Source organism: Phacochoerus africanus, chromosome 8, assembly GCF_016906955.1.
Source record: "Phacochoerus africanus isolate WHEZ1 chromosome 8, ROS_Pafr_v1, whole genome shotgun sequence".
Classification (NCBI taxonomy): domain Eukaryota; kingdom Metazoa; phylum Chordata; class Mammalia; order Artiodactyla; family Suidae; genus Phacochoerus; species Phacochoerus africanus.
Window position 1 is genome coordinate 1709742 of NC_062551.1, and position 20159 is coordinate 1729900.

Below are 20159 nucleotides of genomic sequence, written 5' to 3' on the forward strand. Positions count from 1 at the left end.
ATTCATGACTGGCATGCTGTCCCCAGTCTGGGCTCCAGACAGGCATGCGTGGTGCCTTTGGAACGCCCAGGGCACGGTGGCCCGGGTCCACCCTGGCCAAGTCATCACGTCCATCCGCACCAAGCTGCAGACCAAGGAGCATGTGATTGAGGCCCTGCGCAGGGCCAGGTTCAAGTTCCCTGGCCGCCAGAAGACCCACAGCTCTAAGAAGTGGGGATTTCCTCAGTTCAACGCAGATGAATTTGAAAACACGGTGGCAGAAAAGCGGCTTATCCCGGATGGCTGTGGGGTCAAATACACCCCTAATCGCAGCCCCCTGGACAAATGGCGGGCCCTGCACTCATGAGAGCCTTGGCGGCACTGTCCCTTCCTTAATGCTCACCAATACATCCTACTTTGCTGTCAAAAAAAAAAAAAAAGAACTAAAAGTGGGAGAAGAAACCCAGAGAAAAGATAGAAAGTCAGGGGGGGAGAACATATCAACAATGAATTAAAAAGACATCTCCCCTCATGCACGACACAGGAAGAACAAACCAGAAAACCACGCCCCCGGGGATACCAGGCAGGTGACGAGGGTGCGGGGGAGGCATGGGACCAGACTCGGGACTATTAGCAGAAGTCCTCATTCTGAGACCTTGCCCGCTTATCCCCGACACCCTCCGACCCCCGACCACTCAGGTGCTGGCAGCTAGGATTCCTGCCCAGGCAGGAGAGGGAGAACTTCTCGGGATAAAGTGGATCCGGTCACCCGTGAAGGCCACCATGCAGACTTGCCTAGGTGTATGGCCAGGGGTCATCAGACACTTGGAGAAAGCCACCAAGAGGAAAGAAGCCAAAACATACAAAAAAGGCAGAAAACACAGGAGGGAATCATGAAAAAATGCGGAGTATGGAAGACGTCAGGTGTCGGGAGCCATAAGGCTGCTCCAGTAAAGAAAGCAAAGCCACAGTTGGCACCTACGTGAGGCTTGTCTGGTTAGCAGAGCTACAGACAAGCTGAAGAAAGAAGAAGGATTGCGGATGCGGGAGGCTTGTCTGGTTAGCAGGGCTACAGACAAGCTGAAGAAAGAAGAAGGATTGCAGAGCAATCCCTTGAAAGACATCGGCTCCAGGAAAATAAAAATGATATCCCCTAAAAAATATGTTAATCTATTTTTCTGTGTTTATCCTCCTTTTTCTATCTCTATTCACAGCTTTCTTACTGCTAAAGATTTGCCCTGGGTACATAAAACACTTGAACCAAAACAGAGTGAAGTTATTTAAACAATGTAATGGAAAAAGCCTTTGTTTTGGAGTAACAATTTATGGCACCTATTTTGTGAGAGTATACAGGGGAAACTTATGATTTCAGTCCCTTTGCTTAAAAAGAAGTTTGGGGCTGGGAAAATGTTGTTTGGCCTATAAATTGCTATTTTCTATAATAGATATATTTTTTATCAAATAACAGTGTCACCTGTTAACTTTTATCCCTTATGGAGGCATTTGTTAATTTTTGGCTATAATACTCCTTTCTATTGAAATTGGTGGTTTGGAACTTACGTAAATCAGCACAATGGGTTATACGCTTAGCTTGCTGGCGCCAAATAAATTGTGGTTTTAAGAATGCCATGAGCCCAAGGCTTTCATGCGTTTTGTTAACCACATACAACTTTAGTTAAAGAATGTTAGGTATCATAGTTTATTACTTATTAAAGCTTTGTTTTCTTTATATAGAATAGAATAGCTACTGTTGTTGATATTTTAAGAAAAATACAGTATGAAACTTTAAGTTTGTAATCTTGAAGGAAAATCTGAAGTTGAAAGGAACATGTTTTAACTAACCTTCTTTTTGTATCTCGGGTGGAGGGAACAAAAGGGCTTTAAATCAAATGTTAATGTCAAATCTTACACGAAACCTGATTGTGATAGGGTATAAAAACTGATACTTTTTATTTAATAAATTGGGTCATCTGCAGCATGCAGCTGAGGAGTTGGCTCCAATTCTTTCCGCGCCGTTTGTAGCCCATCCTCTCCTTCGGCACTCCCTGGCTGCTGGGGCTGGACCTCGGCAGTCAGGGACGCCAAAAGTTAGATCCTCAAAGAGGTAAGATGCTGCATCCACAAAATGAGAATCAACTGCAATAACAGAAAAGGAAAAATCAAAGAAAAAGAGCTCCCGGGAATGAAGAGTATGATGGCTAAAATGAAAATTTTGGTAAGAGAGTTTGAAGATGAAGTCAAGGAAATCTTTCAGAAACTAGAACAAAAAGAAGAGGTGGGCAAAGGAGTGAGAAACAGTGAGGAGAAAAGTGGAGTCATCCATGAGTCATCCAGAAGGCCCCACATCTACATATTAGCAGTTCCAGAAAGCAACGAAGGAAAATTACTGAAGATATAAAACGGGAAAGTGTCCCAGAAATGAAGGATGAACACGTCCAGGCGGAGGGGATCACAGATAGCAACGCACACAGAGAAAAGACCCAAACCATGTCATGGCCTCGGGAAACCCCAGAGCCACAGCAACCAACAATCCCAGGTACTTTCGGAGAGGAAAAACAGACCTCACGCAAGGGGCCAAGGCTCAGCATGGCACAAGACTTTACCACTGACACCGTGACCTGGAAGCGGCCCCCCAAACTCCGAACAAACATGGCTTTCAACCTAGAATCCTCTACACAACCGATTTATCAAGTCATCATGCCACAAAATTTACCTTCCAAGCATCCTTTCTGAGGAAGCTACTGCAGGGTGTGCCCCACCAAAATGAGAGCGTCAACCGCAAAACAGGAAAGAGATGGAGAGACCCCACAAGCACGGGGCGGTGAAGGGAATTCCCAGGAAGCAGAGCGGAGTGAGCAAGATTTTACCCATGTGTATACCAAAAAACCATGTGCATCTCATGGAAGAATCCACAGACGCAAAAATGCAGATGGGTGAAGCTATACACACTGAGGCCGACTATAAATGATACATGGATTTTTGCACCAAGGCGGGTCAGAGACCCTAACCCCGCGTTTTTCAAGGGTCCAACTCTATTTTTGACAAAATACAACACACATTTTTGACAAAACTCTCCAGAAATTAGGCATAGAGGGAACCTACCTCCACATGATAAAGACCGTGTATGACAAACCCACAGCAAACATCATTCTCAGTGGCGGGAAGCTGAAAGCTTTCCTTCTAAGGTCAGGAGCAAGACAAGGATGTCCACTCTCACCACTTTCACTAAACATCGTTTTGGAGGTCCTAGCCACAGGCATCAGAGAAGAAAAAGAAATAAAGGGAATCCAAACTGGAGAAGAAGAAGTAAAACTGTGGCTGCTTTCAGATGACGTACTATGCCTAGAAAATCCTAAAGATAGTATGAGAAAACTACTAGAGCTTATCAATGAATTCAGTGAAGTTGCAAGAGACAAAGTTAATACATGTAAATCTCTTGCATTCCTAAACACTAACAAGAAAACCTAAATAAGAGAAATTAAGCTAGAGGTTGAGCCACAGCCACTGTAGAAGCAACACCAAGCAGTTATGTTGTGAGCCACACGGGAAGTCCGAGAAATTAAGGAAACAATCCCATTTACCATCACATCCAAAAGAGTAAAATACCCAGGATTAGACCTACCTAGAGAGGCAAAACACCAGTACTCTGAAAACTGTCAGACACTGAAGAAGGAAATCAAGGGGGTAGGAAGGTACACCCTGCTCTGGAATTGGAAGAATACTGTCAAAATCACTCTGCTCCCCAAGGCAATCTACTGATTCAGCAAATCCCTATCAAACTACCAATGGCATTGTTCATAGAACTAGAATGAAAAATTTTTTTAATTTGTATGGAAACACAAAAAGACCCTGAATGGCCAAAGCAACACTGAGAAAGAAACATGGAGCCAAAGGAACCAGGCTCCCTGACTACAGACCATACTACAAGGCTACAGTTATCAAAACAGTACGGTACTGGCATCAAAAACAGTCATATAGCTCAATGGAACAGCACAGACAGCCCAGAAACAAACCCTCACTCCTATGTCAATTAATCTCCGACAAAGGAGGCATGAATATATAATGGAGAAAATACAGTCTCTTCAATAAGTGGTGCTGAGAAAACCGAACAGCTACATATAAAGGCATGAAATGAGAACACTAACACCATACACAAAAATAAACTCAAAATGGATTAGGACCCGACTGGCTACTATAAAACTTTTAAAGGAAAATACAGGCAGACACTCTCTGACATAAATTGCAGGAATATCTTTTTGTTTCCACTTCCTACAGGAATGAACATAAAAATAAAGAAACGGGACCGAACTACACTTAAAAGCTTTCACCTAGCAAAGTAAGCCATAAACAAAACAGAAAGACAACTCAGAGAATGGGAGGAAATCTTTGCAAACAAAGTGACTGACAAGGGGTTAATCTCCAAAGTATACAAAATATCTCATACAGTGTTATCCTAAAAAACAAACAACCCAGCTACAAAATGGCCAGAAGATCTAAACAGACAATTCTCCAAAGACAGACAGATGGCTAAAAAGCACATGGAGGAGTTCCGAAGTGGTTAAGGAATCCGACTAGGAACCATGAGGTTGCGGGTTCGATCCCTGGCCTTGCTCAGTGGGTTAACGATCCAGCGTTGCTGTGAGCTCTGGTGTAGGTTGCAGACGCGGCTCGGATCCTGCGTTGCTGTGCCTCTGGCATGGGCTGGTGGCTACAGCTCCGATTAGACCCCTAGCCTGGGAACCTCCATATGCCGCGGGAGCGGCCCAAGAAATGCCAAAAAAAATTAAAAATAAAAATAAAAAGCTCATGGAAAGGAGCTCAGCATCACCAATCATTAGAGACATGCAGTGAGACACCAGCTCACACCAGTCAGAAAGGCCATCATCAAAAAGTCTACAAACAACAAATGCTGGAGAGGGTGTGGAGAAAAGGGAACCCTCCAGCACTGCTGGTGGGAATGGAAGCTGGTGCAGGGACCTTGGGGGACAGTATGAAGGTTCCTTAAATAACTAAAAATAGAACTACCACACAATCCAGCAATCTCACTCCTCGGCATACACCAGGAGAAAACTTTCATTGAAAAGTTACATGCACCCCAATGTTCACTGCAGACTATTTACAATCGCCAACACATGGAAGCCACCTAAATGTCCATCGACAGAGGACTGGATAAAGATGATGGGGTACATATATACAAAGGAATATCACTCAGCCATAAAAAAGAATGAAATGGGAGTTCCTACTGTGGTGCAGTAGGTTAAGAATCCGACTGCAGTGGCCTGAGGTGCAGTGGAGCTGTGGTTTAGTTCCTGGCCCAGGGCAATGTGTGGAAGGATCCAGCAGTGCCACAGTTGCAACCTGGCCCGGGACTTCCATACGCCATGAGTGCAGGCATTAAAAAAAAAAAAAAAGGAAAAAAAGAATGAAATAATGCCGTCTACGGCAACATGGATGGACCTAGAAATTCTCATACTAAGTGAAGTCAGTCAGACAGAGAAAGACGAATATCATATGAGATCACTCATAGGTGGAATCTAATCAAAAATCAAACAAGGGAGTTCCCGTCGTGGCACAGTGGTTAACGAATCTGACTAGGAACCATGAGGTTGCAGGTTCGATCCCTGCCCTTGCTCAGTGGGTTAACGATCCGGTGTTGCCGTGAGCTGTGGTGTAGGTCGCAGACGCGGCTCGGATCCCGCGTTACTGTGGCTCTGGCATAGGCTGGTGGCTACAGCTCCGATTAGACCCCTAACCTGGGAACCTCCATATGCCGTGGGAGCGGCCCAAGAAATGGCAAAAAGACAAAAAAAATTAAAAAAAATCAAACAAAAACACTCTCCTTTTCTCTCTCTCCCTTCCCCTGAGCCTGGCTGGCCTTCTCTGCAGGCATCTTCTCTGTTAATAAACACTTAATTTGCCTCAACGACAAAAAACAAAAACAAAAACAAAAAACCACTTAAAAAACAGAAGTAGACTCCAAGATTTTGAAACCAAAATTAGGGTTACCCAAGGGGAAACGTGGGGCTGGAGGGATAATGCGGGGGTTGGGGCTGGTATCACACACCACTGGGTATGAAATAGACAGGAATCAAGGACCTTCTGGAAAGCACAGGGAACCAGACTCAGTCCAGTGCGGGAAAAGAACCTGAAAAGGAACGGCCAGGGGTGTAACTGACTCACTTTGCTGCACACCTGAAACTAACAAAACTGTGCAGGTCAACCAGACTCCAATAAAATTTATAAAAAATAAAGAACCAACGTTTGAAAAAGAAGGATCACCTCTATACATCTTCCGGAAAGCAGTTAAGGAAAACGTACCCATGAGAAAAGACGCGCATATAACAGACCCACGTCGAGAATGTGGGGATTTGTCCCTGTGGAAGCAGCGCTCAGAGGCGTTTTACTGAGCACGGGAAGGCGGGGGAAGGAATTAACTCAAAGAAACTATGCATTTGAAAAAATGGGGCTCTCCCTTGGGGCAGAGCGGGTTAAGGATCGGGCGTTGTGGCTTAGCAGCTTGGGTCGCTGTGGTGGAACAGGTTCCCTCCCCAGCCTGGGAACTTGCACGTGCCACGGGCACAGCCAAAAAAAGACAAAGAAACAAAAGAAAAAAGGGGCGTTACTGACTTAAGACGTGCATGAACAGTATCTCAGTGTGTAGACTCTGTGCTTTGCCGTCGTGGCAATAAGGAAAGCGTGAGGGGTCTTGTAATGATGACAACGGGCCATGGGCTGAATGAAGACTGGCAGCAACGCTGGATCGGAGATGGAAGAGAAGAGGAAAGTGGGGCTTGGGTTGGTTTTGTTTGCTTTTCAGGGCTGCGCGTGCAGAGTATGGAGCGTACCAGGCGAGGGGTCGAATCGGAGCTGCAGCCCCCGGCCTACACCACAGCCGCGGCAAGGCAGGATCCAAGCCACATCTGCAACCTACACCACAGCTCACGGCAACGCCAGATCCTTAACCCACGGAGCGAGGCCAGGGAGCGAAACGAGCAACCTCCCGGTTCCTCGTTGAAATTCATCATTCTTACTGAGACTACGTTGGCGTCTTAACGCCCTGAGCCACAATGGGAACTCCTAACGTTTCTTTGTTTCAAGAGGGGACTTGACAGTAGTTTTGGTTTACAGCAAATGGAGCCGAAGTCCAGCGACTTCCCACTCAGCCCTCACTACCCCCGCACACAGGCGTCCTGCCCTGAGCCCGGGCACTTGCGCAGTCAACAAGCCGGTGCTGACCCATTCCATGCGCTGCCACCCGCGCCGTGATTTCATCACAAGGGTGATGACACGACCCACCATCACCGCACCCTGCACAGGGGTCCCAACACCCTAAAAATCCTATCGGAGGAGGAAAAAAATGGGTCCGAACTCAGAAGAAGGAACACTTTTATTTTCATCTTGAGAGCCACCCTGTATTGGCTGCCTTAGTCTGAGGCACCTGGAAAACCCTCCAGGGCACAGTTCAGGAACCACAGCCAGGCATCCAGACACTCAACTAACATCAAGCATCCCTCGAGTGCCAGGTGCTGTCAGGGCAACAGGGGCGCTCAGAGAGGTAAGGCAACTTGGCCAAGGCCACACAGCAGAAAGGGGTGACGATCTGAACTCCCCACATAGCTGTCCCCAGAGCCAGGAGGAGCTGCAGGGATGAGGGACCTGGCCCCCACTCCCCCGCCCTCATTTCCATCCCCACTGGCTCACAGGTGCAGGTCCGGGGCAAGTCTGAGAAGTGGCTGGTCTGTGGTTCCCTCTGAGCTGCCCCCCCACCATCATCCCATGCTCGCCTGTCACCCCGGCCTCCCTGGGGAGGGCAGAGCCTCCTTCCCCACCTGCCGGGTGTCCAAGTCCACCAGTTCTCACAGAGGGCCTGGGAGAGAGACATTGTACCCACTTTACAGGTGGGAAAACCGAGGCAGGATGAGGTTCAGTCATGTGCCCAAAGTCCTGACAGAAGCAGAAGAGCCAGGACCCACACCCCACATGCTGGATCCACAGTCCCACGTTCTAGGTGATTCTCCTGCACTGCTAACCCCAGAACAGGGGGTGAAACCGGCATCCAAAAACGCAGCCTGCAGCTTCCCCCACCCCGCATACTGTTGGCCCAGGACAGCAGTTCTGAATGAGTATCCTTCAGGAGAGCATCTCTGCACCAGCACGAGGAGCTGGCCTGGGCAGCTGGTCCCGGGCATCGGGAGGACCCTCGGTTTTGCTCAGGAAGCCTGTGGCTGCTGCCCCCTGGTTGTCCAGCCCTGTCTTCTTTCCAGGGTTAACAGGCTAGAGGTGCGAGCTGCAGACACCTGAGCCACCCTCCCACCGGCTTCCAAGTTTCAGCCTCCTGTCCTGTCGGGCCTCATGAGCAGGGACCACCCTTGTCCCCTGGGCCTGGACAGGGAGGCGGGAATAAGACACAGCAAAGGGTGCCCCTCCCAACCCCACATCTGGGATCCATGCTCCGCCCCCGGCCACTCAGCGGGCGCCCAGGCTCCGCTGCCCGAGGCCACAGGGCTGCCCTCCTACAGTCAGGGGTTGTGGGAAACGCGTGTGAGGTGAGGGCAGCAGGGGGCGTGGGAGAAGGAGGTGAGGCAGAGGGCCCCTCACCAGAGCGGGAGGAAGTCAGGCAGGTCAGAGCTGGGATCCTGCACAGATGCCCTGACCTGAGCCTCCATTTCCCCACCTGCATAATGGGGCGAAGAGCCATGTGCCTCGGAACTACAGAGCAAGGCACAGCTACAGACCAAGAGCCAGGAGCTGGAGCAAGACCGACGCTCAGCAGCCTTCAGAGCTCGCACAAGTCACCTAACTTTGCACGTGAAGGGGCCAGTGACAAGATCCACCCTGCGGGCTGCTTATGGAGAAAAGTGGATCCGGGTTTGCAAAGCCCCTTGGGACGGTGCTGGGCACAGGGTTCAGTACCTCACATCAGAGGCCGCAGGGGCGCACGGGACCAGGCAGAGGACCTGGGGCCACCACGGATGCGGCTGCTCTGTGCCGCGGCTCTCGGGCAGCACCAGCACCACCTGAACCCGATGAAATGCAGATTCTCAGGCTCCCCAGGCCCACTGAAGCAGCAACACAGGCGGGGGGCAGATGACCGGGGCTGTAACGCCCTCCAGGGGACTCAGATGCCAAGGAGATCAAGAACCCAGGTTCTACCATTAGAACCACCTGCATCAAGCCCCAGTCCGCCCAAGCACACGGATTCCGCGGGTGGGGGTGAGGCCTGGGCAGCAGAGGGTTTTGAAAGCTCACAGATGATTCTTATTTCAGCACCAATAATCACTTTCCTTTTCAATTTTTTTTTTTCTGTCTTTTTGCCTTTTCTAGGGCCACTCCCGCGGCATATGGAGGTTCCCAGGCTAGGGGTCGAATCGGAGCTGTAGCCGCCAGCCTACACCACAGCCACAGCAATGCAGGATCCGAGCCGCGTCTGTGACCTACACCACAGCTCACGGCAATGCCAGATCCTTAACCCACTGAGCAAGGGCAGGGATCAAACCCGCAACCTCATGGTTCCCAGTTGGATTCATTAACCACTGAGCCACGACGGGAACCCCTGATGTTGTTTTTTGCGGACCAACGGTCTTGTTGCTGAAAAGGGACGAATGGTCAAGCTCCCAGCTTCACCCCAGGAAGCAGCCTCTGCCTCACACCCTCCGGGGAGCCTCCGTCCACTGTCCTCAGAGGCAGGTGCTGGACACATGAGCGCACAGACTCAACACGCGGGGACCGCGCCAGGCTGCTGGGCGAGCCCTGTGGTAAGAAGGAAAATCTGGGCCCAGGCAGGTCACGGAGCCCTCTGAAATGTGACACGAGCTACAGGCTACTGTCGCAGGAAAACACCCACACTCACAACCGAACACAGGGGCTCCACACCACGCCAGATGGCCTGGGCCCTGCGAGACCCCCCAGACCTCAGTTCCTGGAGCACAGAGTGGAGCAGGGAGGGCTGAGACCTGGGGGTGGGGACTCCTGTTCCAGAGGGACAGGCAGAGAGAGCAAGAGGTGTGGGCACGACACCCACCAGACCCCGGCTTCAAGTGCAGCTCCACAACGACGCTGAGAGGCCAGGCGAGCTTCTTACCCTCGGCTTCCACACCCGGAAAACGGGCCGATGACAGCTCCTGACCTGCTGGGCTGCAGCGAAGACAGGAAATGGGAGGAGCCCCGACCGCAGTGAGCGCTGGCTGCCTGCAAGCCCTTTTATTCCCACAGGCTTCCAGGTGCCTGGTATATCCCCATGGAGGCTCCCCCCCAGGTGTCTGGTGTATCCCATGGAAGCTCCCCCCCAGGTGCCTGGTATATCCCGATGGAGGTTCCCTCCCAGGTGTCTGGTGTATCCCATGGAAGCTCCCCTCAGGTGTCTGGCATATCCCCTTGGAGGCAATCCCCCACCAGGTGTCTGGTATATGCCCTTGGGGGCTCCCCCTCCAGGTGCCTGATATACACCCCACTCCCAGTCATCTCCTCGTGATTGACCCCCCCCCAGATCTCTGTCTCTCCTCATGGACGGCTCCCCAAGTCCACCCCCGAGGAGAATGAGAGCGTAGTTGGGCCGCTGGTCCAGCACTGTCGCTTCCCCGACGCCCTCACATGTAGGGAGTGGGGTTGCTGGTCACCACTCAGCTCCTCAGGGCCGCTCGCCACCAGCCCCCGCCAGCCTCGGCCTCCCACCGGGCGGACAGCCCCTACTCCGCTAACCGACCCCTATGAGGCACCAGTGCCAGGGGCTGAGAGCGCACGGAGAACAAAGACCCTCCTGAGGTTCAGGGGACGAAGAGACATTACCAGAACCGCGGAAGGAAACCAGGGCGGGGCTGGAGGCGGGGGCAGGAATGTGGTCGGGACCACCTGCAGGGGGCGACACGGAGCACAGACGCTGGGCTCCATGGAGCAGGATTTTCTCCAGACACAGACTTCACTGCGGCAGGAATCGATCCCCAGGTTTGAGGGGGAGGGAGGGAACTTGCAAGGATTTCTCCGCTTCTAGAAGACTCTACAAAGAAGCTGAGTGGAGACGTCAAACGGTGCAGACTCTGGAAAACACGCTGGCGGCTGCAACACTCAACCTAGGGTCCCTGTCTGACCAGCAATTCCACCCCCAGCTACACATCCGAGAACAAAATGAAAATACACGTCACACCAACACTTGTACACAGGGAGTTCCCGTTGTGGCTCGGTGGGTTAAGAACCTGACTAGTATCCATGAGGACGCAGGTTTGATCCCTGGCCTCACTCAGGAGGTTAAGGAGCCAGTGTTGTTGTGAGCTGTGCTGGCAGCTGCAGGCACAGCTCAGCTCCTGCATTGCTGTGGCTGTGGAGTAGGCCGGCAGCTGCAACTGACTCGACCCCCAGCTTGGGAACTTCCACAGGCTGCAGACGCGGCCTTAAAAAGACAAAAAAAACCAAACCAAAACAAAACAAACCCCACTTGTACATGAACGTTCACAGCAGCCAAAAGGTGGAAAGACCACAAAAGCCCATGCACGGATGACGGGATAAACCAACGGGGATCCATCCGAATGCTTGATATTCACCCAGCCACATCCACAGGGCTCGTCTTCACGCTAGGGCACGGGGTGGACTGGGAAAGCGTCACAGGGAGGGAAAGGCGCCGCCAGCGTGCAGGATTCCAGCTACACGAAACGTCCAGAAGGGACAGATCCGTCGAGACAGGGAGCAGATTTGTGGCTGCCGGGGGCTGGGGGGGGTGGGGGGGTTGGCTGTGTCCAAGGCTTCTTTTTGAGGTGGTAAAAATGTTCTGAAGTGGACTGGTGATGGCTGCACAATTCTGCAAATATGCTAGAAATCACGGCTCTGTAGGCTTGTAGCGGGTGAATTGTATGGTTCGTGAATTACATCTCAACTCACTGAAAATGAAGCCTCAGGCTAATAAAGCCGGGAATGGTGGAATGGGCTGGAGTGTGGAGCGCCCCGCCCCCGCCCCGGGGAGAGCTCTGTGGGGTCCCAGCTCCCCTGGCCACACCGTGGGGACACGTCCACTTCCTGCGAAGGCCAGTAACGCCCCTCCCCGGTCCCCCAAGGTCCAGGCTCGGGGGTGGGGGGGCCTGACAGGCAAGGATTTCCCAGAAAGCCTGCTGTGCAGCTGGGGGGACCCCACAGTTGGGGAGTGTTTCCAAGCTGTGCCCGAACCTCCTCAGAACACCCCCCAATCTGCCCAGAAGCCCTGGTGGCCCACGGGATGGAGAAGGCTCTGGCCAGGACTCCCCACAGGACACGGAGCTGGAGATTTCAGACGTGACATTTGCTTCTGAGGGGCGGGGTGGGTGCAGGGCCCCCAATGCGGGGTCTACAGGCTCCCCGGGGGGTCCGTGGATGGAGTTGCGGGGTCATGGGGGAAGAAATTTCGTGTGTCCTCATTTTCACCGGCACGGCCTGAGATTCAGGCAGCAAAGCACAGTGGGTGCCGGCGAATCCTGCGGCTTCAGCATCGACAGAAAAGGGCAGGTTCAGTGAAGGGGGGTGCTGCGAACGCCCTGGGACAGCGCAGGGCCCAGGCCCGCCGGCTGGAGGGCACAGGGTGGGCCTCATACCCACCTGCCGGATGCCAGAGGGGCCTCCAAGGGGAAGGGGCCCAGGATGCTGGCACCACCATTGGGCCCTGAGGCCCAGTGGACACTGGCTCCCAACTGTGCTGGGCTGGGGGCGGGGGGGGGAGGGTCTGGCATTGTGCCCGAGGGCCCCAGGGCGAGGACAGACACGACGGAGGGCAGGGGGAGGAGCAAGAGGGGCACTGGCCAGTAGACGTCCACCTCCCCCCACTTGGCTGACTCAACGTCCAAGAGGCCTGGGGGCTCCCCCTGCCCACAGCGGGCCTCCGCCCAGCCCCTCCCAACCTCCCACCCCCAAGGGACTGGGGACCCCAGAACATCAGGATTCCTTTTATTTCCCAGGAGCCTTGACACATACCCTCCCCCCCAGTGGAGCCCACGGAACGTCTGGGAGGGGGGCAGACCCCTGCTAAAGCCTCTCTCCCAGCCCCTCCCTGACTCCTGGCCAGCCCAAGGAGCTGGAGCTGCACTAGGCATCTCCGGATGGGCTGGCTAGAAGGGTGGAGACCCCGACTCTCTCTGCCTGCCCCCACCCCCCCGCCGAGCACCCAGGTCCTCAGGGAACCTGGCCAGACCCACCCCAGCCACACTCGCCCGGGGCCCAGCCCTCCTTCCAGACCCTGCACAGTCCCTGTGACACAGACAGGAGGGGCCGCGCCCCTGAGGTTGGGTTTTCCAGAAACATCCCTCAGCCACTACCCAGGGTCCTTGAACCTCAAGGAGCAAGGGGAAATGCCCAGAAGCCTGCCCTCTGCTCCCAGAGGTGGGTGGATGGCATGAGGGCCGGAGGAGTTCCCGACCTGGGCACTGGCCTGGCTCCTGGCCAGGCTGTGTTGCCTCCTGTTGGGCGTCAGCTGGACCTCAGACAAGGGTCCCTGGCCACCACAGTTAGACAGGTCACCAGGCCACCCCCACGGCACCGACCCCCCCTCAAGGAGGCCAGAGCACCCTTCACCAGCTGCAGCTTCATCCCTCCGCCCCGACCCTCCTCTAAACGAGTCTGACCCCTACCTGAGGGCTGCCCCCTTCCCGACAGCACCCAGCCCAGAGTGGACCTCTTGGGACCCTCCCTGCAGCAGGCTCACGCCACGGTTTGGGGGAGGGTCCACCTGCAGGCACCAAGGGGTCCTGGGGGGCTTGGCCTCTGCACCCCTGGGGGCGTTCTGGGTGTTTCCCCAGGAAGCCCTCCTTCTGTGGGTGGACGGGAGGCCTGGCCCCAGGGCTCTGCTGGCCTTCCTGAGGGGCAGGGGTGCAGAGGGGACTCAGAAAGCCCCAGGGCTAACCCTGTAGGCTGATGGGCCCCAGCTAAGAGTCAGCCCCAACACGCATGCACACGCACACACACCTGCGACTTGCCAGGCTGGGGTTCCAGGCCTGGGCTCCTCCTGCAGGATCCCACGGGGCAACCCCCAGACGGAGGGGTGTCCCCAGGCCTGGGCTGCCGGGCGGCCCCAAGACCCCACCCTCCAAAGATGCCTAACGCCCCTCACTGTCCCAAGGGTGGGCGCAGGCCTGGACATGGAGGCAGAGGTGACGGCCTGGCACAGGGGCCTGGGGGCCGGCGCCGCAACAGGCCCACCCCACACCTACCCTGCCCTGCTGACGGTGGGTGTCTGGGCTGCTCTGGGCCAGAGGCTACCTGCCTCGGGGGTGGCTGCTGGGACTTCGCCAGCAGGGGCTGGCGCGGTGCTACCACACAGGCTCCAAAACAAGGGCTGGCATGAGAAACAACAGCGTGCACCCCTCATGGCAGGGAAGGGCTCCTTCTACCCCCCGCCGCCCCACACCCAGCCCAAGTCTCCGCCTTGTCCCCCAGGCCTGCCGCTTCTCCCTCCCTCTCTGTGCATCTGTCTGTCTCTCCGCTAACACACCTGCCCTTCCTCCTGCTGCTCAGGCCTGGAGCTAGCAGGACACTGCCCCTGGGAACACGCCAGGGTCACTATCACCACAGAGGCCTCCAGCCCCAGCGAAACTCTGATTTCTGCTGTATTGCTGCCACATTTTCTCAGGGACCCACAATTAATTTCCTGCACACCGGGCCCTGCACCGTGGACCGGGCCACTCAGCTCCCATGCAAGGAGCGTGGGTCCCCACTGCTGCCAGGGCCCTGGGAGACTCCAGCCCAGCTGTGGGCTGGGACCTTGGTCCTAGTGTGTTACCTCCTGGCTCTTGTTTCTCCCAACAAGAGAATCGGGTTGGTTCTGTGCAGACCCAGAGGGGCAGGCCATGACCCACATGGCCCCAGGGCAGTCTGGTCCCCGGACTCAGCCCCTGTGCTCCAGTCCGGCCACAGCGCACACTGGTTCCTTGTGATTCCCCTGCTCTGATGCTTAAAAACACTCCCAGGGTGCACCTCCAACACCTGCCAGCCTCACACCTGCATCCTCAGGTCTCCGTGGCAACACTGCTCCCCCAGAAGGTTTTCTCGATGCCTCTAACCCTCACCCGACCCCGTCAGCCTGGGCTCAGCTCCCTCCACCCCCTCAACATTGAGTATCAAAGATTCACTGGCACACCACCCTGGGGCTACTGGTTCCCTGCCCTCCCGGGCCAGCGCTGTCCCAGCACCCAGTCAGTGCTCAAAAGACACCCATGTGGGTCCCAGCCTCACTGCAGGTACCACAGCCGTTCTCTCCCTGCTGGTAAAACAGGCCCTAAACGCGGCCCATCAGAGCCACCCTGTTGATAACTGGACAGGACCCACCCAGCGGTTTAGTCAGTGGGCTGGGGTCCCCACAGTTACTGAGCTCCTGCTGTGTGCCTGGCACCGTGCAAGGTCTCTGGGAGCCAAAGCAAGGCACCCACGGTTTATTTCAAGGAATCCACTGTCCAGTGGAGGTGGGGGGAAGTATGCCAATGAGCATCCTGGAGGTGGCAATACCTTTAAGTCACTGCGGTACCTCCAATATGTAAAAAGCTTTAGAAACTCAACAATAAAAAGACCAGTTACTCAACCTTCAGGTGGGCAAGGATCTATAGGTCTCTGAAGTCATACAAACGGCCGATAAGCACGTGAAAAGAGGCTCCATATCATTAGCGACCAGGAAAATGCAAATCAAACCCCAGTGAGACGCCACTTCCCACCCACCCGGGGGACCAGAAGCAGAAAGACAGAGAATAACAGGTGCTGAAGAGGATGCGGGGAAACCGGAAGCCTCGGACCAGGATGGGGACAGACGCCCTGCAGTGGCTCTGGAAGAGTCTGCTTGATCCTCCAAAGGTGACACAGAGTCGGCATCTGATCTGGCAATTTCACTCATGGGTGTTTACCCCAGAGAATGGAAAACATATTTCTGAACAAAAATACAGCAGCGCTATATTCACAAGAGTCCAAACGTGCACCAGCCCAGGGTCCATCCGCGGATGGTGGGTCGGGCCGCACATAGACTGTGATTCCATCTTCAAAAGGAATGAGGTCCTGGAGTTCCCGCTGCGGCCCAACAGGATTGGTGGCGTCTCTGCAGCACCAGGACGCAGGTTCGATCCCCAGCCTAGAGCCGTGGGTTAAAGGACCCAGCGCTGCTGCAGCTGCGTAGGTTGCAACTTCGGCTCAGATCTGACCCCTGGCCCAGGAACTCCCTGTGTCGCGGGGCAGCCGAGAAAGGAAGGGGTGTCGAGTTCTGACACATGAGACAAACCTTAAGGACAGGATGCTCGGTGGGAGAAGCCAGACACAAGAGGCCACGCACTATATGCTCCTGCTTCCATGAAATGTCCCGGACGCATCTGCGGGGACTGAGCAGAAAGGCGGGGCTGGCGAGGGCTGGGGGACCCGCCTGCTTCAAGCAGGACAGGCTTTCTCTGGTGGGTGATAAACATGTTCTAAAATTCGGTTGTGGTGACAGTGGCACAACCTTGTGAACATACTAAAAATCGCTGGATCGTACACTTTAAAAGGGTGGGTTTTATGGTACGTAAATTATATCTCAATGAAGACGACACCGTTTGTCTGCACTCAGGTGGCAGGCTTGCTAAGGAATCACCTCGGGGACAGAAGAGGAGTCAGTGTGAAGGAATGGGGCGCACAGGACAGGTCTCTAAGCCCCTGGGCAGTTTACGACTGCAGCAGCAATAATACTTCGTTGTTACCGCACCAGGCGTGAGCTCAGAAATCTTCAGCAGGGCTCCCCTCGACCTTCAGGAGGCCCCACGCGGGCTCGTGACCAAGGATCGGGGGGTCTGAGCCCTGCCCTAGGCTGTGTGATTCTGTGGCTCCTGGAACCCCAGTCTTCCCCATGACCAGGGCAAGGCACTCCAGCCCCCGGCCTCCGTCTCCTCATCTGTAGGATGGGCACCCTAACTGCATGGGCCTGGCCTCATGGAACGTGGGCCCATCAGGTGACCTAGCGGATGAAGATGGTGGCCGTATCCGGGGACAAGCAAGCGTCGGGTCCCCTCCCATCTCTGCTCCTGCGGTCCTCCCCCACCCAGCCCCGCAGGCGCCGGCCCCCTCAGCCTGTCTCCCTCCTCCTCCCCCGCTGCCCTCCTGCTCCTCCACCGACTCTCAGGCATGGGGCCCCTTCAGTGACAGCCTCACCCTGGACTTTCAGCACTACCTCCCAGCGGACGCCTCCCTCAGACCCAGACAGACAACCCCCGTGGCACCCCCCCGCCCCATCCTCGCCTGGAGCGCGTTCCAGACGCAACTCTATCCCACACCCACTCCTCCCCCAGGGCCCCTTTGGCCCTGGTTCCCGGGCGCCGACTCTGCCCACCTGCTCGGCCCACTTCCAAACTTTGGGGGTCTGGTTCTAAGCCCCCTGCCCCCACCTGGACACCCCCTCTCCCCTGGACACACCCCCCAGAGGTCCCCAGCTTCCTCTCTGCCCCCCTTTGCCCCCCCCACCCCAGCAGCCAGAGTGATTATCCCAGCAAGGGTGGCCCTGGGCACCTGTCCCAGAGAAATGAAGACTCAGGTTCACGCAAAGGTCCACTGAGGTTTCATTCAAGGGAAAGTCTGCAGAGCCGGATCCATAACACCCCCAGGCTGGAGCCACCCCAGATCCCCTCAACAGCGATCGGGTGGTACTCCATCCGCTCCATGGAGCACAGGCAGCAGTAAAAGGAACCAACTGCTTTTCTCTCTTTTTTTCAATATATTTTTTTCTTTTTTCTTACTGCTGCACCTGCGGCATAGGGGAGTTCCCAGGCTAGGGGTCAAGGCGGAGCTGCAGCCACAGCCCACGCCACAGCCACGGTGACACTAATCAGAGCTATATCTGCAACCTACACTGCAGTGTGAGGCAATGCCGGATCCTCAACCCACTGATCAAGGCCAGGGATCAAACCTGCATCCTCATGGATACTCGCTGGGTTCTTAACCCCCGAGCCACAGCAGGAACTCCAGGTACCAACTGCTGGTGTGAACAACGGCCTCGACTGTGTGCAGAAAATCCCAGGGCGAGACAAAGGCAGATCCCCAAAGGCTGCATTTGTAGAATGTTCTTGAAATGGGACCTGACAGACATGGAGAGCAGATCCGTGGCTGCCAGGGGGCTGAGGAGACCCAGGGGAGTGGGCGTGGCCATCAAAAGGGCCCCCGTGGTGCTGGAACGTTCTGTATCTGACTGTATCAATGTTGGCCTGCCGGCTGGAACTGTGCTAAAATCTTCAAGATGTAAGCACTGGGGGGAATTCCATGGACGGTTCGGGGATGGCCTGGGTTATTCTCACAAGTGCATGTGAATCTACAATTATCGGGAAATAAAACTTTGTATTACAAACACACAAACACCAGATCGCATGGCTGCCCTGCTTAAACTGTTCAGAGACTTTCCCCGGCCTCTGGACAAAATCCACATGGTTCCCCGGGTCTGGAAGCTGTGCTCAGACCCCCTTTCCCCTCCACCTTCACTCTGCTGCAGCCCGCACCTCCGGGCCTTTGCACATGCTCTTCTCCCCGCCTGCACCCTCATTCTCTCACTGTCCACAGGACACCCCTGGCCCCTCACAGCCTCGAGCTCGCTGCGGCTGTGTCATTCATCCATCACTCAACCATGGGCCCTCGAGCTCCCCCTGCTGGGGACACCGTGGTCCTGCGGGGGCAGCTGACACGGGGCACACTGAGCTGGGGGGAGCAGGATGCTGCCGGCAAGGGAAAGAGCTGAAGAGAGAAGGCCTCCTCACCAGAGGAGGGACAGGGAGAGGCCAGCTGCCCGCTCCTGGCCTTGGCCTTGGACCAGGCCTGCAGGAATCTGCAGGCTCCACCCTCCTCCCGATTTCCACTGGCTGTGGGAGCTCAGTACGCCTTATCCGTGGAGGAAAGAAGTGTTCCTTCCCGGGGCCCACAGATCAGGCTCAAGGAGTCGGCGAACCCCCAGGGGACCCACCAAATGGCACGAGTGCAGGGACGTGCCTGCCACCCGGGGAAGACCAGGGCTCCAGTCGCTCTCAGAGGGGTCCAAGAGAGCCCCCAGTTTACAAATGGCTGGGATAAGGCCCACCAGAGCCCGGATTCATAAGATCCTTCACGCCCCTGCTTCGCGGTGAGACGGCGGGCCCCTCGGCGCCTCAGCGCCTCAGATGTAAAGCAGGGGAGGGGTGAAAGGCCGGCTCTGGGCCCGACAAGCCCCCTGCCCACTCGCCACAAGACCGCGTCAAGCCATAGACGCCCGTGAGCTTCACCTTCCTCCACGCCTCCCACAAGGGAGCACATGCTTCACCTCGAAGCACTGATTTCAGAACTAAGAGGAAAACAGCTACGGTCAAGGGCACAGCGCAGTGCTCGGAACCAGGCAGACGTTAAACACGGCGAATGTCCTTTCAAAGGAGTCCCCTGGTTTAGGATCCCACCCGTTGTCCTGGATGCATCTTGAGGCACTTTCCGAGGGTAAGACACTGGAGTTGGAAAGTGTCCCTGTCACCTGGCAATGGGTCCTTATTTAGAAAAAGGGTGTCTGCAGGTGCAATGAAGTGAAAGCTCCTTCCCTCTGGCTTCTGGCCGGGCCCTGAGCCCAGTGAGAGGCGTCCTTACAGGAGACGAAGGGGAGAGACAGACACACAGGCCAGTGGGGACAGGGCACTTCTCCTTTGGGCGTAGCAGGTGTTACACCTGGGAACTCTACTGTCTATTTCATTTTCACAAGCCCCTGACCCAGAGGTTGAAAAACTCCGTCTAGAGCAGAGACTCAGCCCTGCCAGCTTTGATCGCACCCCCAGGCAGGAAGCCACCATCTGAGGTCCCGGCTGGAGTGGTGTGGGATGGACGCCAGACGTTTCCCCCACTGAAACCGTCCCGGTGATTCTGACCTGTGGCCGAGGCTGCTCCAGACAAGAGGCTGTCAACCTGAGCTGCCCGCCAGAATCCCCTGGACAGTTTAAAAAAGAATCCCAACACCCAGGCCGCACCCAGACCCCCGTGTCACATCTCCGGGGGGGGGGGGGCCACGGGATTTTCCAAATCCCCTGGATGGGGCCAGTGTGCACCCAAGATGGGAACGGATGAACGAGTGAACTAGCGACTTGCAGAGCTAACCCAGAGATTCTCGTACGCGAACCACCCGAGCATCCTGCAAACACACAGAGCCTGACCCTGCCGGTTTGCGGGGGGCCTGAGAGTCTTCCTTCCTAACAGTCTCCTGGAGACCATCCTTGGCGGTTCTCCTGCACGCA

The 20159-nt window shown here is 55.3% G+C and overlaps 1 protein-coding gene across 1 annotated transcript in view; it reads right to left on the reverse strand.

The window, feature by feature from the left end:
* JPH3 (junctophilin 3) overlaps nucleotides 1-20159 on the reverse strand; it is a 92255-nt gene that overhangs the window by 63861 nt on the left and 8235 nt on the right. The window lies entirely within an intron of this gene.